This window comes from Dromaius novaehollandiae, chromosome 3, assembly GCF_036370855.1.
Source record: "Dromaius novaehollandiae isolate bDroNov1 chromosome 3, bDroNov1.hap1, whole genome shotgun sequence".
NCBI lineage: Eukaryota > Metazoa > Chordata > Aves > Casuariiformes > Dromaiidae > Dromaius > Dromaius novaehollandiae.
Genome location: NC_088100.1, coordinates 102,932,966 through 102,953,341, shown reverse-complemented (window position 1 = coordinate 102,953,341; position 20,376 = coordinate 102,932,966). Strand labels below are relative to the sequence as shown.

Sequence of the window (20,376 nt, the reverse complement as noted above, 5' to 3'; positions counted from 1 at the left end):
TAACCTACATTAAGAGAGTGCAGCTTGACAAAAGCAATGGCTTTGTACTGTGGTTTTGTTGCTTGCAATGGTTAAAATAGTGATACAGCAGTTTTTCTGCAAGTGACTTAAAATAAAATGTAGGGTGCCCTTATGCAACATGGAGTTCCCCTTTCGAAACAGCAGCTTGAAGAGGCAAAGTCGTTGGTCTGGGCTACAACAAAAATGCTTAGGTAAGACAAACAGCTAGGATGGGCTGCTGCCATCTTTTCCTTCCCCTTTATCTCTAAACTTTAACCTTAAATTACAAATCTGAGATTAATGCAGTGCCATGCACCAGCAACGAGTGAAAACAGCTGGATTGTTATAGGTCGTCTCTATTTCAGTGATGATGAGGGTTTGAAAGTTCTTTTGAGTAACAGAAATAGTTGCGTGCTTTTTAAAGTTCAAATGCAAATATTTTAAGCTATTATTAAGGATGTTTTCAAATAAAATAATTAGCCCTCCTGATGAGGTGATTCATGGATAACGAGAAAATGATTTACTAATTCTGCATTCTGATTTCTAATCCAAGTAGTTCACAAAATGCAAAAATAAACTTCATTTTCCAAAATCTGTCCAATTCTTCTGAGCATAGTATTTTTTAAATATCAGCTAGAAAGAAGATAGGTTTCAGTCATAAAATTTAATCTAATGAAACAATCTCGGTAGCTGGTCACTCACCACTAACAATTACTCTAGTGTTATGCAAAGCTCTAATGGCTATGGAACATGTGAAAACAAGGACCAGAGCAGTAAAATTGGGTGGAAAATTCCCTTTGATTTAAAAGAAAGCTTTACAAGAAAGAAACTACTTCGGTATTATGAAAGAAAACATATCTCTTCCTAAGATGTATTTTTGCTTGTATTACACATAGCGTCCAGCAAAAGTAGTCCTTGAAAATATTGGCTACATGAGGATGACTTTGTGGAAAATTTGTCCAAAAATGCCAGGTTAGGCCCCATCCTCTGCAATAGTGTTTCCAGGCAGTAAAAGTACAGTGGAGAAGAGTGGAGAGAGTTTCTGATGTAGTGCCATCACTGTAGTATGTATTTCAGCTATTCCTTGGAGTACACGCATTTGTTCTCAATAAAGTGAAAGTGTTTGGGGTTTTAACCAAAATCAATCATCCTGGTTTTTGAACAGCTTCCTTCTACAGATTCTTTTTAAAGGAGAAAGTCATAACTGAATTGAATTCAGAATACTTTGCCACAACAACACCTTCAGGTCCTGAGTGCTGGCTGCCAAAGCCAATGCTAGTACATACATCTATGCTCAGTGACATTAAAAGACACTGAACCAACTCAAGTCCTGGAAGCAACGTATTAAAGACCTGGGAATGTGGAAGAATACTCTGAAGATGGGGCTAGATTAATTCTCAACACCTTTAGCCCTTGCTAAGAATAGTTTTCTTCTGCAAATATGATGAATCCAAGCAGAGTCACTCATGTTTAGAGGAGGAAAAGCTGAAGATTCAATGAAATTTCACTGCAGCACTTTTTGGTAAGTCTAAGCTCTTTATTAAGTAAATTAGACATGATGGTAATGGTTATTACAGACCCCCTCGGGGAATGTTTTCCATCTCCTAGCATCTGTGATGAGTGGATTATGAACACAAGAGCCTGCCCCGCTACAGTGTTGGGAACTCTGACAGATGTGGAAAGTGCTCTCTGCTTATGGCCCACACATGGCTCTGACCTCTGTCATGCTTGTCATCCATCATCCTCGCTAGATAGCTTGCAAAGAAATATGGACTGCTCCCTGGGACTAGGAAACATGATGACTTGCTTTGTACGAACCGTGGGTCTCTGCGAAGTCCTATTTGTGAGAGCCACGTTTTGATGTGCCTAGTCTCCGTACGAGCCAGCAAGATACTTCAGTTACAGTGGGGCTGAGCAGAGCAGGTCTGTAACAGGGAGCCCAGCTTTCAGTTTCCCGGAGAAGCCAAAATTTCCTTTGAAGGATGGCTTAGGAAATAGGAATGGGAGATGGCTCGTGGGCATCCAGCAGGACTCCAGCTGTGCTGGGGAAAGAAACTACCAGACATACCCGCAGGATGGAAAACTGGCATTCCTCGGGAGAGATGTTCCCGAGAAGCCCAGACTGCCGCCGGCTCAGCATTGCCGTGGTGCGCTGTCATCCTGGTTTCGGGGTCGTCGTGCACAGGAGGAGCGAGGGCGTGAATCCTGGGAGCCCCAAGTGCTCTGCAGGCCAGGTAGCCTACCCTGTTTGGTCTTTGGAGGGCAAGTTAAAACGGCCATCAACAACAAACTGCATATACAGAGCCATCCTTTAACACTTAAAGCTATCTCACTCTTTGTGTAGAAAAGGCTTCCAAACCTTGCGTATCACAAATTTAAGGGAGTTAGTGACTGATGGACATGACAGCACCAGCGACGTAGCAGCGCTGATACTGGGCCACCAGTGCACTTATTGCTGTGGTTAACATCACTGAGGGGTTTAGACCCTGTGAATGACTCTTAAAACTCAGTTTATGCAGAAATGACTGCTTAAGCCTGGTTACTCCATCTTTCCTCTCTGCAGCTGGCTTTTTTAGGTTGTCCACTTTTTCCGCAGTGACTTGTAGGCAGTGGACTGGGCAGGGCTTCGCCTTTCCCAGCACAGTACTGAGGGCATGGCACCCCCAGGCAGGGCCTCTGTTTTCCTCGTAATCCAGTAACATGGAAAACCACCCATCACACCACAGAGCGTGCAGTGCTTTGCTAAATAAGTAGCAGAAGGTGTAAGTGAAGGGAGACAAAAGTCGCCAGGACTTCAAGTGATGTGTTTTCTGACTTTTCGTGCAATGTTTTCAAGTGTTTAGGTAGAAGGTTAATACTATAAGAGAAATCTGTACCGCAATGTCAAGGCAGAAAAAAAGACAAAATTAATACTACTTCCTCCTTTAATAGAAGTCAAGCTGAGATGGGGGAAGGAGAGTTTATAAAATGTTTTCTGTCCAATTTTTTCCTTTCCTTCCCACTTTGCATGACTTCTTGTTAGACTGATGGAAACAGACTTCTGTTAACTTTTGATTATTAAAAACCAAAGAGCATTCTTGGAAAGAAATTGGGGTCTGAGAACACAGCAGGATAATGGGAAACTTAATAAATACCCTGTTGTTATAACATCTGTCATTTTAGCATTAACAAGCTCATGACTTTAGCTGTTGTATGATCACAGCTATACAGTGCAGATTAAGGGAAAGGCTGTTAGACCTTTCAAGTAAAAGCTTTCTGCACGGCAGGATGCTTTAACCTCTTGTATCCTGAAGCTATTTAGCTAAAGCAGGCTGAAAGTGATATTGAGACAGACTCCTGTGCAGGTCAATTAGGAGGGATACAGAAGCCGTTAAGCTCAAGGTTTTCCTCATTTTGTTCTCTTTGATGTCCAGAAGAGCCAGAAAAAAGTTTTTTTTTTTTTGTTTTTTTTTTTTTAATTTTGATTTGGCCAGACTTTGGCTCTCTTAATGGCTCTCTGGAGAGAAGAGTTAAGACACTGTCTCAAAATAAATAAAATTGCTGGAGCAAAACTGCAAGGTTCCATTGTCTTTATGGCTACAAATGTGTATCAATAGCAAACACAGAGGGGTATTTTTATTCATTTTAAAACAAGCTTAAGTAAGGACCACAACAACTGCACAAATACTAAATCCCGCACAGGGTGTCTCACCACCTGTTTCTGTGATTTCTTTAGCCTGTTGACTCATACTTTTCTTTTCTGGAAGCTAAGGAAAATGTTGGCCATGCTGAAAATGCTTCTGGTTTGTTTTTCATCTCGGATGAGGTTCATCCAGAACGATTCCATGGAGATAACGTTTCTGACTTTTTATTTTTTGTTTTCCTGTGTCAAGTGGTGAAACGGGAGCACGCCACAAAGTGCCTGCAGGCAACGCGGCAAAGGTGCAGCAAACCAAAAGATCCTGCTGATACTTGGCCCCTTAGGCTGGAAAGAGAAGAAGGGCTCAGAGAAAGGGGTTACCGGGGGCTTAGGAGAGGTGCCACAGCACATGGGGGGCTGGTGAGACTGGTGGGCTGAGAAACCCTGGCTGCCGTGGGACCCATCCCAACCTAATCTCAGGCTGCCCTGTCATCTGCTCCCAGGAGAAGGAAGGACCATGTCAGCCCCATGGAGAGCTGGGTGTGGGGCATGGTGTAAGTCGGCAGAGGCTCCCATGGACCAGCTGCCTTGCAGGCTGTGAGAACAACCCCTGTGTTACTGTGCTCCTCAGGCGCTTCGAAAATCCCAGTGTGCACCAGTTCGCTCTCTGAAGTGCTTCCAAGCTTTTGCACCTCCACCCCTGTGCACTGCGGGAGCCGAAGTCCCAAGCAACTTTTAGAGGAATTTAGGCTCCTTAACGTGTCCACATACGCTTGTTTGCTTTAAATAGGCTTGAGCTTGTCCTGGAAATATTACAATTCTGTTTGAAAAAAAACAAACCTTATAACCAGGCAAGAAGAGATCATATCTTCTGTGAGGTCAGCTGGCATGGCTGGAAAGAGCAGACGTGATTTGGGGCACTGGGGCATACAAAGCCCTTTCTCAGGTCACTTATAAGCAACTGGTTTACTCTGTGCTTTCAACTTCTATTCCCATTAATGAGATTAAAGTAAGAGCAGCAGAGAGCTTCTACATCCTCCTCCCAGATTTTAAAAATACCAGTACAAACATTTCTTTAGTTCATGGTGGTTGCACTGAAGTGGTAGGCCCTGGGGGGGACTTTTTGTTGTAAAGTGCTTTGGCTTTTTGAAATGTCAAAAAAAAGAGGAGTCTGAAGCCACTTTTCATTCTGAAACTCTTTTCCATCAGTGAAATTATACGTTCAAACTTTCTCAGCATTTTGAGTATAGCAAAGCATTTTGACCCTGAGAGCTTTTTCTAAAGATTTTTTGGGACTGCTAGCACACTAGGAAACCAGTTATTTGCACTGCACTAATTAGGACCCATCGAGGAACGAGAGAAACAAGTTCCAACAACGCGCTCCAATGGCAGCCCTCAAATCTTGCAATTAAACTGTGCCGTAGGATTACACATATTAGCACATGAATTACCCTTTAAATGATATATGTTGAACCAAATAATTATCTAAAGCTTCTGGAAGGGATAATCAGCAAGGCTAGGCTGGCAAAATACACAGCTTTTCTTCTGCAAAATACAAATAAAGCTACAGCTTGCTAAAAACACAATAAATTGTTCCCTGCAACTGAATAACTGAGTTAGGCAACGTTTCTTCTTTTTGAAATACGGATGGCACCTTACACTTTTCTTTTTTTTTTTTTTTTACCCCCTCTTTAAAACCAGTCAAAAATTAGATAAACAACAACAACAAAAAAGCTTGAAGAAGGCCTACTGGGTTTTCGAGGCCTGACTGGAGAAAAGCCATGGGGGACACGGGGGCTCGCGGGGGCTGCGTTTTGCCGCCAGCAGCTCCCCGCAGGCGCCGGGCACGATCCCTGTGGGCGGCAGGGCGGCCGCCGGTGTGGGGCAGCCCCGCGCTTATCTCGCCAGCCAGCCCGGCACCTCCCAGCCGCTCCCTGGATACGGCGGCAGTCGCCCAGCCCCACGTCCCGGGCCTGTGGGGCCTCACGCTGGCACGGCCTGTCCGCACAGACCCCCAGTGCAGGCCACTCGCTGGCGCGGGCGCTGCCAAATTTGCCGAAATTCGTGGCCACGTGAGACCCGTGAGGGGCTGGTAGCGTCTAAGCGGGTTTCGGGGTGAGACGGCACCTTCCCGCCGGGCAGCCCTCAGTGGGGACACAGCCGACCACGAGCGCCCGGCAGCCGCCGCTGGGGCCTGTCGCCGCGTTGGAGGGGGCTGCGGGGCAGGCGAGGGCAGGGGCCGGCCCGTATTTATTTGTTCCTGCTGCGTTTCATGTCCTCCTGCAGGAAGGTGATAAAGCGCCCAGCGGCAGAGCCAGACGCCGCGCGCTGCGGGCTCAGAGGAAAGGGCCGGGGCGCCTTTCTCCGGCCTTCAAAGCGGGCGCGCGCGGAGCTGGCGGAGGGGTGCCGGCGGCGGGGCCGGGGCCGCGCGGCGGGCGGCCTGCGGCAGGCCTCCGCTTTGCTGCTGTGCTTCAGTTCGCACTGGGTTTTTTCCCTCCGCCTGCGGCTTGGCCATCGATACCCCCTTGTCGCCAGTGGATATCCCGGGCTTTTAGCAATGATGTGTTTCCAGGCTGAGGGGTGCAACGGTGTCCTGGTGGAAACCTCGTCTCCGTCCCTTCTTCTTCAAGCGGAGAAGGGGGGCTGCTGCCATTTTTTACAGTGTTAATAATACGCTACCTGTGCATTAATCCTCATTAGCGTCTAGATGCATACAGGCAACACATGATGTTCCTTAACAGTGTATTTGTTATCGAGAAAAGGAGTCATCCTAGTTTCAGGTAACCTTGTCCTGGTTTTGTATCAAAACTTTTCATATCAACAGCCATTTCGTTTCAATAAGCTAATAATCACCCCTGCAAAGCCCGTACAGCAGCACCAGATCCTCGTCGGCAACCTGAGAGCACGCCTGCCTTCTCCCAGGCCCGGGAATGAACTGAGGAGATAAGTTATCCATGAGCATGGATGTGCCTCCTGCCTTGTAAGAAAAAGGAAAGCTGCTGGGAAGGAAGGAGGACGTGCCCGGAGAGGGACGGGCTGTGCATGCCTTGTTTCCTACCCGCTTTCCATTAGCACCAGCTGCTGGTTCCTTTGGAGGCAGGATACAGGATAAAAGACCCGTCAGACCCAGTATGACAGTCCCCGGGTGATAAAAATACAGGGATTTATGAATTAATGAATGTGGGATACCTGTGACCCCGTGAAAACAGAAGAAACTTTCTGCTCAGGGACTAAGCCCTTAGATCTTTTAATGACTAGGGCATTTGTGGCTTTTTCCCTGCAGCTCCCGTATCTGGGTAACGTGGTATTCAGGCATGTGCTGAGAGATTAGAAACATACACTCCGTAAGTCAGCGCACTGTTCAAGAAATGGTGGTCTGAGCAATTTTTCAAACCTCCAGCGCAGCTGGAGTATAGTTTTTATTCTGGATGCAGGGCGCAGTGAAATTTCAAGGCGGGCAAGGCAGCCGACCCAGGGGAAACGCCGCAAGGCGCATACGAACCCCAGCGCTGCAGCGTGCTGGGAGCTGTCTGCGGGATAGGCAGCGACTCAGGTGCCTGTGATATTTGTGAATGAAAGCCGTAAGGACATGTTGTCTTTGCATTAATCACTGCAAGCCTGGCTCACCAGTGTTAGTCTCTTCCCAGGGTTTCGTGTATCTTGGCATGTTTAGATAAGCAAGTTTTCTTGAATGCTTTACTGAGAAAAAACATTGGTAGCAGACTCCTAGGAGAAGCGCAATATGCCTGAGTAAGAACTGCAGGGTTATTCAGTGTTACACTTTTTAAAAAGGGAAAAATATAATGTTCTCGTACTTCTGTATTTCTAAATGATTCTGAAGTGGCCCAGAACTGAGAGACCTAATGGATGAGATCTGCAGCTGAGCAGAGTCCGTCCTCATCATGGCCTGCGTCATGTCTGTGTGCCGAGAGCCTTGAGGATGCATTAATAAGAGAGTGGTAGTGTGCCAGCTGCCTTCGGCAAGAGCCATCAGTACATCTGTGCGGCGCTTCAGGGCAGCCAGGAAGCCCTGGTCCAAAAGGACTTAAAATCTATCCAGCGAAGGGGAGGTGAATGTTTCTGCTTGCAGGGCGGTCATTTCCTTGGCACCGCTCATGTCAGCTGAAGCTGTCATATCTAGAGTCATTACGAATGAGGATCTAGAGAGGAATTTGCAAGTGTATGTGGCGGGGAGAGGCTCACGGGTGTCCTTCCTCACATGCTACAACCACGGCCTGAACTCCTCTGGGGTCCCGTCTGCTCACCCCGAAGCCTGCAGTGAAACCCAGCGTTGGGCAGGAGCCCGCGGCATGGCCCCACGCGAGGCCCCACGCGCACACGGCCGGGTTGGTGCCCGCGGCCCCTGCCTGGCCCTGAGACTGCAGTGCAGCCGGGACGTCGGGCAGTGACCCTGCCGTGAGCCACCCTCGCCAGGCTGCTCCCTGGCTGCTTTAGATCCAGCACATAAGCCACCTGGAGGCCTGGCTCGCGGTGCTGCCCGATACCTTTATTTGCACCAGTTTTCAAGATTGTCATAGTGGCCAAACCTGACGGATTGCCGGCCTGAAATAGCTGGATGCGATCACAGCTGAAATATTCCTTTGGGTGTATGGATGCCTGTTTGTGTCCTAATTTTTAAATTGCTAAGTTCAGCCTGCAAGCTGTTTTCAGGAGCGCTCTCTGGTATTTCCTGTTCCTGAGGTGAAATCTTTGTCTGTACGTTTCCTGCTTTCCTATATAAAGGAAAATAGTGTTTAATGTTAGCCCAAATAGAAAGCAAAACACTAGCAAGCGGACCGGCTTAGTTCTGGTCTTCCTTCTGTTGATGAGCAAGATTACACTTCTGTTGTGTTTTTTCTTGAATTTTAGTGATACTCTTCAAGTAAAGAAATGAATACTGCCAAGAAGAGACAAAGGCACCAGTTAGACACTGAGGAAATCTCTAAAAGGTATTCAGGAGAAATTTCAGAGAAGTGTATTGAAAATCTCAGGGGCAGCGTGGTGGGCACACGTGCAGCTGCTCTGGTGGGGCTGAAGCTTTCCTGAGGCAAAACCCTGTGGATGCTGAGTAAGCAGTCGGGAAGTGTCATTCCAGAAAATCGTGTTAAACAGAGCCAGGCTCAAAATCAGACTTTCTCCCTTCTCCCGATGTTGGCACTTGCGATGGCAGACGTGTAGTGGTTGGCAGGCACATCATGGGGAGCGCTGAGGAGCTGGGACGAGATGGGCACCTGGTGCTGCCGCTGTAACGGCGCGTAGCATCGTCCGAGCACACCACCTAGCTCCTCCCCTCCGGCTATCGGGGAGGCGGGTAATTATCACATCCCTTTTAGACATGAGGAAACTCATGCATCCGCAGGCTGAAGGGCAGACTTTTAAGAATATGCAGGTGTCTGAGATGCAGATGCTTCAGAAAATACCATGTCCCCTCACCTGAGGGGCCGCGGGCCCCCACACAGCCCCTCGCTGCCTGCCTGCCTGCTTGGGGGCTGCACAGGGCAGCCCCAACGCCAGTGGCACTGCTGGTGAGAGGCAGAGCCGGTGCCCGTGCCCCGCGTGCCTCTCCCGCCCTGCAGGACTTTGGACGCTCCCTTTTTATGATGCTGACTGGGGTGTTGAAAGCTGTCGCTCCAGCTGAACCACAAAAGGCTGATGCGATTACCTCAGTGGAAAAAGAGATACAATTACGGGTAATAGACCCAGTAGCATTACATGCAATCGCTTCCTTCTTAAGACCCCGGCACACCTGAGAGAGAGAAGCTTCCTGGTTTCTCTGCAAAGATGAGTGACATCATGATTTATCATTAATGAGCCATCCTGCTTCTAACCTTTCTTTTCCCGTTTCCAGTACACCTGCCACATCGCTTGCTCCAGAAAAGCAGCCAGGGAGAGGCCAGCTCAGATCCTCCGGGGAGCTTTGAGGTGCAACTTTGTTAAAGGGCAAAAAGCACTTTTCAGCTGCAGTCAAAGCTTTCCCTTTCTTTCTGAATCTGACAAGCGCGTTTCCTAACTTTGTCGTAGCTTCAAAGTTTCCCGGCAGACACTGCTCAGCTGTTTCCGCCAGAGCGTGGTCCTGCTGTTTTAACAGAGAGCAACGGGGCTGGCAGCAAGGTCTGGCCCTCGTCTGGCTGTGCCCTTCCCACGCGCCTCCAGCATCCTTCTCGTCCCCGCTTGCACTTGCCATCTGAGCAAGGAAACAAAGCTGTTTTCCCCCAGTGCTGGGAACCAGATGTGCCAGGAACTGGAAGGCTGCAAAATGGTGGTCTCTTTCTGAAGTCTCTACCATAATGACGAAAGAAAATATTCTGATTGGCTTCCTCATGTGCATGGCCTTGGGATGATATTCAAATGGTGAATCCTTTTACCCATGGCCATTTGCACCGCTTTTCGAGGTCCAAAATGCAAGTCCTTTCTTCACCATTAATACTAAGATGCTTCTTGGAATAAAGGAAGACCTGAGGAAGAAAAATATATTCAGTTTTCCTCTTAGGAGAAGTGTATGAAAACAAACGTGAGCGATGTGATGGAAAAACACAGCCTTTGTGTGGGATAGGTTTCTGTGTCAGTCTGAAACACTGCCAATCATCTATTAACTAAGAATATTTTATTTCCAGAGCTCTGCCTTGTGTGGCTGGGAGGGGACTGGCAGCAGCAGGAACACCGAAGGAAGCAGCATTGCAGAAGAGGCATGACTGTCCCATAAGTGATGCTGTAGGTGTGTAAGAAATACAGGGCAGAAGGAGCAAGAGCAACTGGTCCTGCTGCAAACACCGGACTGTGCTATCAGACTGGTAATGTGGGCACCAGGGTCAGAATAAAAGGTTTCTCCAGTGAAAATGGAAATTGTTAGAGAGGCTGAAGTTCAGTTGGCCAGTGGGATCGATGTGGGAGCTCTTGAGAAACGTGTGCTGTGGATGTCCTCCCTTATCAGGCTTGAGTCAGTGCCTTTTGCCACTTAGTTATGCAGCAAGGCAAGGTGATTTGGGCCCTAATGGGTGTTTTGTTCCAGTGACCCCATTTTTGTTGAATGTCTTGGCTTGGATCTTTTGTTATTGCAAATGTGGGAGCTGGGGAACAACACTGCAATGTTTAGATGGTGCCAATTAGAAAACTGCTGAGGTCATTTCACACCACTTTCTGAGCTCTATGCTTAGGCTTCTCCAGCCTTTAAAAACAAATTACAAATATGTGTAAAATCACCTCCCCAGGGTGCTGGCCCTTCAGAAGGCTATGTGCCCTGCAGGAGCCAGTGCCCGTGGTCCAGGGTTCAGCGTCACTTCAGGGGAGCCTGCATTTAGCTCTAGAAGTGCAGGGGCTGATGTGAAGAAGTGGCTAGGCAGGCTTAAACCATGCCCTGGGGACACCCAGAGAGCCTTGGCTCAGGCGGCCATCTCTCAGGTCCCCGCTGCAGGCTAAAGGCCACAAAGCAGCTGGAGGTGGAGCGGTGGCCTGCTGGGATGGGACGTCTTGGCTGTGGAGAGAGGGTGCCCAGGTGCACCTCTCTCCCTGGGGTTTTTTGTCATGGTCCCCTTTGGTGCCTGAGTCCCTTCGGGTCACTGGACTAGAGGGTGCGTTGCTATTGCTCTTCCTCTCACCACCTCCCTCAGCAGCTGTTCCTTTCCTGTAACTGTTCTTGCCTTTGTAAGCTTTTTTTTCTAACTCCTATTTAGCTATGCTTCCCTCTGGCCTTGCATGCCCATCATTGCTCCTTGTGCTGTTCTTTCTGCTTTGCCTTGTTTAGAGCCTCTCTGCATGGACACATGGGCAAAGCTTCCCTCTTCCCTCATCTCTCTTCCTTGCCTAGAGGACGGCTCACACCATAATTTTCCCTTGGGGGTCCTTAGCCTCGTTCCTGACTGAATTTGCTGTCGGACAATAGCACGTGGGTGCTCTGGGTTGGAAGAAGTCGTTAACCCCTCTCTTAGGAGGAAAGGCAGGTGCCGGCTGAAACACCCGAGTTGTGATTAACAGCAGAGCATTGCTCCAGGAAGCGTCGTGTCTGCTCAGCGGGTGTTGGCTTTCGAAGGCACCTCAAGTGCTCTGCCAGAGTAATTAGCAGTGATCTGAATCAGACATTGCCGAGTACAAGGCTGTCTACAATGGTGACATGTTTCTTAACATATCTGCAATCAACAGCAATTTGGGCTGGATACACTCCCTAAAACCATGGTGATGGCGTTCCTCGCGCTGATTATCACCCTGTGTGCGAGGCGTGTGTCCCGCCGGTCGGTCCTGCCAGTCCCCGCCTGGGGTGAGGCACAGGCACTCACCGGGAGCACCGGTCTCCCTGGTCAAGCACGCTCCAGAGCTACGATTTGCCCCTTGCTTGTCTGCCTAATACCTGCCAGGAGGTCTTGCTGTCTGCTCCTGTCTGACCTCTCCCAGGAGCCTCTGTTTCTAGAGAGACATGGGCTTAGCAAAGGTCCTAGCATAGTTGCCATTTTCCTGGCTTTTTGTGGACAGGGAATAAAAGGCAAAGTATGGGGTACAGCCAGAGAACTGCAAGCCATCGAGTTGTCTGTGCCTGTCGGATTTGTCAGCATAGCTGCAGTGTTTGGTGAACATGTTATTGACTCACAGAGCTGAAGGGACATGTGTTTAGCTAAGCTGTGGCAATCAGGCACTGTCTAGACCAAAGTAAAATGCATGTTTTGTTAACACTGTGTTTTTATTTGTTCTGAAGGAAACAAAATGAGTGGTTTATTGGGTGCAACATAGGCGTTTCAGGTCCATGAAAGGCCAGTGACTAGTTAAACACCTCCTAGTGAAACCTTTAAGTCCGCCATAGTAAAGTTCGAAAATAGGGGATTTAGTATTGCTGTTTCACCGAAGAACATTAATAGCATGCAGCATTAGCTCTGCATTTTCTCTGACTACACTGTGTAACGCCAGCCCATCAGGCTGTGGCATAGGTGTAGCAACAGTAGGTCAGGTCTAGACACCACCCCTTGCTCTTAGCAGCTAGGTTGAGGTCATGTCTCTGTTCATTTTATTTTATTATTATTTTTTTTTTATTCTGTGTTTTCACAAAGGGCTTGTTATATGGGATTAAGGGAAAAAAATTAACTACTGGAGTTTCAGCTCCTTCCTTGCTCTTCACAGGGGCCCTTTCAGAAGCGAGAAAGTGGACAAAATGCAGGTGGGTGTCTCTCGCACCTTTGCGGTGCCAGCTGGGGTCTGTCCGTGGGTTGTGTGCGGGCACAGACAGGTGGGTTGTCAGAGGCAGGACCTGGCCGTCATCTGCTGATGCGGCAGAGTTTGAGGCACAAACTTAACTGTGCTTAGCCCAGCGCCTCCTGAGGCCTATGGGAGCACGTAGGTGGAACGTGCTGCAGGATTGGGTTAGTCTTTTCTGCACAGGAGCTTTCCTGATTATAAGGAAAGGGCTAGATCCACAAAATGCCCCAAATGAGATCCCTGAATGCTCCTTCGGCTGCTCTCTTCCCTGGGTAACGGCCTGGATCCCTAACTAGAGTGCAAGCACGGGGCATTTCGGGGCAGGGGAGCGTGTCCCACCAGGCACTGGCTGCTGGGGCTTGGCAAAGCCAGGCTCTCCCATGAAACCTTTCAGAAAGCAGGGTCCATCCCTTAGCGCTTTGCTGTACTGCTGACCTTAACGATAACAAGGCTTAATGGAAATGGTGTTACTCTGCTTTTTATATTGGTATAACCATGCAGGAGCAACTGTCCAAGCTCAGCTTTATGCCTGAAGGCTAAACAAATGTCACCAGTGCTTTTAGACATAATTTAGGGAGGGCCTGAAGCTGTCCGTACAGCAGAAAGTGGCCCAGTGGTACCCAGCTGGGGAGGCGAAGGGCAGCGGAGGTGGCAGGAAGGCTACAGCCAGCCCTGCCAGTGCTCAGGAAGAGCAGTGGATGCAGCATCGGCCTTTGGCTCTCCCCTAACCGAGGGGAGCAGGCGAGCAAAACGAAAAGGCAGTCGAGCGAGTTAAAGCCTTGCCTGGGAAGTGTGAAATGGCAGCATGGGAAGGGGAAGCGTACAAAGTGAAAAGGCTTAGGAACGAGGGAGAGAAAAATGTGGGAAAGGCAGAAGGAGGAGACAAGCTGAAATTGGATGGAGATGCTAATATGAGGCAAATGGGAAAGACGAAAGCTCTCCCCTACCAGAAAGGAGCTCAAGGAAGGACGAGTGGGGGGGAGAGACAGGGAGACAGAAAGAGGCCCAGACCGGAGGTACCTGTTTGTACTATTCTACCCAGGACTGCTCATTCAACTCTGAGTCTTCCCTTTGTGCTTCATTTTCTAATCAACCCCCAAAATCTCAGAGTAATCTCTCTTGTTTTACACAGAGTAGGTCCAACCCTCCTGTCTTTAGGTGCTCTCTGTAGGAAACCATACTCTCTCTGCTTCCCCAGAAAACTCAGTTCTCTCTCGCTCTCCTGTGAAGTTCATCCGCAGCTGGGCTCTCAGAAGAAAGCAACCAGCAGCTCCATCCAGGCAGGAGTTTCTCCACTCTGGGGCACATGGCCCCTCAGATGAAACACGGGCTCCTAAAGACAGTGGTGTGGTTGAAATCAGCCTCTGATATAGTATTACTTCCTAAATGACTGTAGCTTTAAAGCTGCTTTTTGTAAGTGGATGAACACGTGAGTTGTGCCCTGTAGGCTTTCCCAAGCCTTGGACAGAGTCAGTCGTTTGCTATAAAGTAGAATAATACAATCCTATCCGTGGTAGTGTTCTGGGTTGGGAGCTTCTTTTAGATTTGAAGCATTGAGAGTTGGCCTAAAGATGCAAAATTATATGCATGTTTGTCATATCTGTATCCAGAGCAAAGGGGGATATCAGAAAGAAAAAGTAGATGCCCTCACCTTCCAGAAAGGAGCTGCCATTTAATGGAGACCCAGACAATGTCTTTTGTAATAGTACTAGTTTACAGGGAAGGTATGCAATTTTCATTATACTAGTATTCCCTCTTCTCTATTGCTTATTTTCAACAGGGGCTATGATTGCCTGCAGTGGTGGTGGACTGGATTTAATTACACAGCTCCATGTCTTGTGTTTTAGTAGTTTTGACAGCTCTCTACCTCCTGGTCATGGTGGGACCCAGCTATGGATGGACACACATCTGGTCCAAGGAGAAGCAGGGACATGCAGGGACCATGATGAGAGACTCTATGCCACAGTCTGGAGAACGGCTCAGCCGTGCCCTCCCTGGAGCCATGGCCAGGAAGCGCAGTGCTGGGTGTCCCCTGCCTCCGCAGCCCTGCCAAAGCCTACGGATTTCGTGCTGCTGAGCAAGCACCTGGGGCGCTCTCCTGGTTTTCACACCAAATTACTCCGATTACTGTTAAAAAAGATGCTTTTGTCTGCTATGTCAGGCATTGGTCCTCAGGCCCAACTCTTACAAGTGACATGTTACCTGCTTGGTGCTCCTGTGTTACTCATGACCACAGAATTAATGAAAAACTTAAATTGGGAAGCTGGCCCGCAGGGTGTTACTTGCTTGTAACACCTTGTTATTGCCCAGGACTGGTGATTGCTTCTGCAGGCCATCTACTATATAATTAGAGCCCATCCTTAGCAGGCCTGGCAGTCCATATGGCCCTGCAGAGTGGCATATATGCCTATTGCTTTTAAGAACATTGTTCTGGAGGATAATTGTGTGCAAAGGAGGAGAACAGAACAGAAACCTGATCTGAAGGATAACAAGAACCTGCTCCGTACCACTGCAGGATTAACTACTGCAGCACGGTATTGTCTGAAGAAAGAGCAGTCCAGATACAATCGGCTACTCCTGTTATTAAACCCCAGAATTCATCAAGGCTTGAAGACAAAGAACAAGTAAATTATTTATGACATATGCATAAAGGGGAAGGCAGGAACATGCAAAGGGCTATTTCATCATTTTTCAGCACAGAAAAGCTGTTTTTAACCAGTTGTTCTTTTTTAATTCTAATTTTGAAATTTGCCAACAAACTCTTTCCCCCCGGCATTGGTCAGGCCAGGGGTAAACTCAGATTTCTGCTCTGCTTGCTTAATTGGTATCTCTGATCCCGGGGTTTATTTTGCCTGCCTGCTTCAGCTTGTCTCAGGCCTTAATTGCAAAGTCTCTGGGGAAGGGCTTGTTATGTATAATGGGCTAACAGTTTTCAAATGGCATGGTTTTTCCCCTTTGGAAGAAGCTGATTCATCAACATGGAAACATTTTGCACAATGGTCTCAACTTTGCTTAAATTTCCAGTTAAAATAATGATTTTGATATATCCAGAACATTTCCTCACGTTTCGTGCTGCAGTACAGTGCACCGGACCTACGTGGCTGGCCAGGGGCAGGCAGCAGCCCGACGGGGCCAGGCTTCCCCTGGGGACATGAGAAATCCCACCCAAGCTGCTCACTGCAGCTGGCCACGGTGGTGCGGGTCAAACGTGCCAACAGCCGTGGTCCCCCCTAGAGCAGCAGTCTGGTTTTCCACTTTGGGCAGCAGTTTCCCTCCTTCCTTTGCCCGCAAGAGCAGCAGCAGGGGCTTGGGGGATGAGACTCCAGCAGTGGAGGTGGGCACGGCTGCCAGGGAGCCCCAGCACCAGGGCACGGGTGCTGCAGCTGCTGCGGAGGCACGGCCTCGTGTTGTCGCCGATGCAACGTGGAGCGCCTCCACCTCCAGGGCAAGGCCGAGAGCTCGCGGAAGCAGGGCTGAGCTTCGGGCCTGTTTCCTCTGCTTCTCAGATGTCCAGCTGAACCATGGTCTTCTCCTCGGTACCCATGATGCGGCCTCTCAGCACCTCCATCCCCGGTGGTGTGGCTGACTGGGGATCCCTTTCTCCATCATTTTTTTTCTGTGCCCTTCACTGTTCCCCCTTTTCTTCCCCATTCCTCAGCAGCACTTTCATTGCAGCATAACAGGAAGTTTTTAATGAGCGCATTGTTGTTCAGATTCACAGAGCAGGCTTTGTGCACTTTCTGAAAAAAATACATTTGGTAGAGATTATTTTCTGGAATGGTTTAAGTGGGCACATGGAGAGGAAACTGAACATGTCCCCACCGTGGTTTCCTTGCAGTATGAAGCTGCCAGAAGGGCTTGAACCAAGTCCAGCCTGGCCCCAGGGTCTGAGAGCACCTCACAGGGGGTCACAGCTTAACGTGGCCGCAGAGGCTGGCCTGAGCCGTGGGACAACCAGCACTTGGGGACCTGCTGCTGCTGCTCCCAGCTCCTTCCAGCATGGCAAACTCTGTCATCCTTCCTGAGTGCCCAGGAAGGATTTTATTATGTCACCACTGCTCTTCTCCTTGTGCAGCATGTTCTGGGTTTTTTTTTCAGTAGTTCCAGCGACATCCTCTTAAATGGCCAAGATGAGCAGCATGCTGCGAGAAGTGGGACTGAACATGATTTCAGATGGTGAGGCCAGTGTGGCTAGCCATGCTGTTAATTCATCTTTAATCATTAAAGACTCCTAGTTTGCATAAAGAAGGAGCCAGCTCATTTCCACCTATCTGTACTTACTTTGAAAAGAGCTAGGGAAAAAAAAAGTTGATTTTCAACATGATAAAGATACTCCAGCATGGCACTAGGCCATGAGGTCTTGCCGTCTCAGGTGGGCTAGAGCAGAGGTTATTGCGAATTGAATATTGCTGCTGTATGATGGCGTTTTGCTCTTGTTCCTAGTGTGCATGATGGGCACGTCAGTTGGGAGCCCGAGCAAGAAGAACCAGCAGAGTAGGAGCAGGAGAAACAGTGTTTCTCTCATCCTTGGTGGGATCCTTTGTAACATGTTGCTATGCTCGTCTGAGGCCTGAAGAGGTAGCTAAAGCCTCCTGCATACTCCTGAGAGCTTACTACAATAAATTGAAATATGAGCCTGTATCTTTAAGGGATAAAAAAGCCAAAAAGATGTCACCTGTTATTTCAGGAAGTCATGGGTTGTGCAGCTGAACTTATATGAACTTTTTCTCCAGCAGGGGATTTTGGCAGGAAACTGTATTATTCAGAATTTGGTGACTTACCAGTGGTTTGCTTCAAAAGGATCTATTCTGCCGTTAATTATGGTCCCTAGATCCAGGAGTTTTATTTCATTTAGGTGAACAAGTGTTGTGAAATGCCTTTGCGAATCAAATCTAATCAAGTCAGTATTCTCCAGCTGGAGCCTGGAAACATGCCCAGAGTGCACGGCGGGGAGGACGGTGCAAGAGGCAAGGAGGAGTGATGAGAACCTGCCAGGGGAGAGTTGAAAAAGGTGGAGCGGCTGAACTGGCCCCAGCAGACAAGGAGATTTCCACGCTTTTCTTCTCTAAAATGCCTGAACTCCAGGATGCACTGGGTGTGTGAGTTTACTCCGGCAAGCCCGAGGCAGTTTCAATTTATGCAACTGCTGTTTGCTCAGCAGATCGGAGGCCCAGCTCCCTCTGATCTTGGAGGTGTTTGGGGAGCAGGCTCTTCTGTAGCTGTCTCCAGCATTCACACAGGCATCCGCACAGTGCCAGGTGTGGATGCATTCTGTGTTTTCCAACCCATGTTTTTGAGTGGGCTTGAAAATGAGCATCCGAGGTCCCTGTAGAGACTTAATAAGAAGAAACAATTAGTATTCAAAGGACAGAGCAAGCAGAAAGAAGGGACGTATTTCTGAGATTTAGCTCTGGAAGTGTGACAGTGACTCATCTCCAGGGTGGGATGACTCACATTAAGGGGGCTTGAGCACAGGGATGTGCAGCCCCGTCAGCCTCTGAGCTCCGCGAGGGATCGCTGATGTGGTGGAGCTGTACACTGAAGAAGGACTGTCCTCCCCCTGCATGGCCCAGGGCCCCAGCACGCCCCAGGCCTTCCCGCAGTGATCTGCCAATGGGACATGAGTGGGCAGTGATATTTTTGGTCCTCTGTCCACAGCCAAAGACCCACCTTTCAACCAAAGCTCCAGAATCACTTTGGGGAAGACCTGGGAGCCTGATCGTGGCAGTTTTGTGTCTCCGGTGCACTTCCACAGCAGCGTTGCACACCAGCGGTGTTTGCGAGCGCTGGGCTGCTCCCCGTCTCCCAGGATCCTGGCAGCTCTCGTGCCTCTCTCCTGCGAGGCACGTGGGGGACATGTGGGGAGCCGCCGTTGCAAAACAGCAGTTCAAGATGTGCTGATATATATTCTGTACAGATCTACACAGCTGGGGTGACCAGTTTGACTTGTCATATGCTAATCTGAGAGACAGAGAGGAGTCGTCTTGTCCTCCCTTGTAATTGTAATGGGTGTCTGGAAGTACAGTGCGGCGAGCGATCATTCACATCATGCCGTCAGGCACCAGCAGTTACCACATGTTTATTAATAATAAAATTAGGAGAAAGCAACACAGCACATCAGCTATCCTGGGCACCAGCAGGCTGCTGGCCTTCAAGAAACGCTGCGTTTCATCAAGTTAGATGAAAAGACTGCTCCAGCTCACCTCCCCACGTCAGATGAATAAATGGGGTTACTAATGGCGAGTCTAATTTTGACCTCTGGGTGAGTGGCGTACCCCTGTGATGTGCTGAAGTGCCATGTGGTGCGGGGGTCTCGGCTCTCTTGTGGAAGACAGGGGGAGCTGGAGCCCCGCAGTGCATTGGGCTTGAGGGATACCGTGGCGCTTCGGTGTTTAATGCCCACTTACACACCTGCCTGTTAAAAACTATCAGCGAGTTTGATTACGTTGCAGCGTGGCGGCCTGAACGGAGGAGACAGACATTACGACAGGTGTTTATCATCGGGGCTGTAATTACGCCTGCAGGTCCTGTGCTGCTCAAGCCCCAGCGCAGTACAGCTTGTACGAGACAGGATAAACACTGTCCCTGGCCCGAAGAAACCAGAACTGTATTTAAAGCATCCCGGGAGGGCGAGCCGATGGGGATGGCGTGGCTGAGGCCAGGGAAAAGCAGGGCAGGTGCGGTTACAGGTGGGGGTGCTCCCTGCTCGGCCGGGCTCGGGCAGGGGGTTGCACGGCCCCCGCGGGTGCGGTGCGGTGCGGTGCGGTGCGGTGCGGTGCAGCGCGGGTGCCGGCGCCTGCCGCGCGGTGTCACTGCCGGCCTGGGCAGGGCGGGCAGCCAGGGCACCCCGTTGCTTGGGGGATTGTCCTGAAAAGATGTTTTTTCTTTTTTCTTTCTTTCCTTTTTTTCTTTCTGAAGGTTTTCCTGGCTCTCAGGTGTGGACAAGTGCGCCGAGGCGTATTTCTGATACCTGAAAGCAAGTGGCCGCTGACTTTTCCCATGCAGCCCCCGCCGGGGGCTGAGCGCAGCCAGGACAGCTCCCTCCCTCTGCCGGGACTGGCGAGCAGGATGAGCTTTTGCAGATGCTGCCTGTCGTGAAAGGGCCCAAGCGGCTCTACTTGCTGTGCAGCCTGAGGAGAGCGGCCAGAGGTGACTAATCCAAGCTTGAGGCAAAGCTGGGCTGAGTGGGAATTATTGCTGTTTGATTTATTAGTAGTATTATTGATTTTCTGTTCTACTGCAGCCCTTAGAGCAGCTTCTGGCTGGCCGGCTTCCAGCCTCTACAACCGCACATGCAGCTGCTACCGCCTCTCTGCTGTCCATGGGCCCTGCTGCGCCTTGCAAATGCTGGTGGCACTGGAAAACTCGGCCCTAACATTTCTCCTGGCTAAGACACATCTGGCAATCCTCAAGTTGCCTGCTGATAGTTATTTACACTGGATGTGGTAAAAAAAATCACAGCTCTCTGGCCACAGATGGGACTATTTACACTACCAGAAAGTGGTCCCACAGCAGTTAGTGCTATTTTGGTGGTGCTATTTATATTTGTGTCCCTGCCTGTGCTGGGTCCTTTTCTCTGG

At 49.3% G+C, this 20,376-nt stretch overlaps 1 long non-coding RNA gene across 1 annotated transcript; it reads left to right on the top strand.

Moving 5' to 3' along the window:
• Positions 1-8,040: 8,040 nt before the first annotated feature.
• LOC135327720 (uncharacterized) lies at positions 8,041-10,502 on the top strand. The gene is made up of 3 exons (XR_010388109.1): positions 8,041-8,335; positions 8,489-8,568; positions 10,234-10,502. It is a non-coding gene; the product is annotated as an uncharacterized LOC135327720 (long non-coding RNA).
• The last annotated feature ends 9,874 nt before the right edge of the window (positions 10,503-20,376 follow it).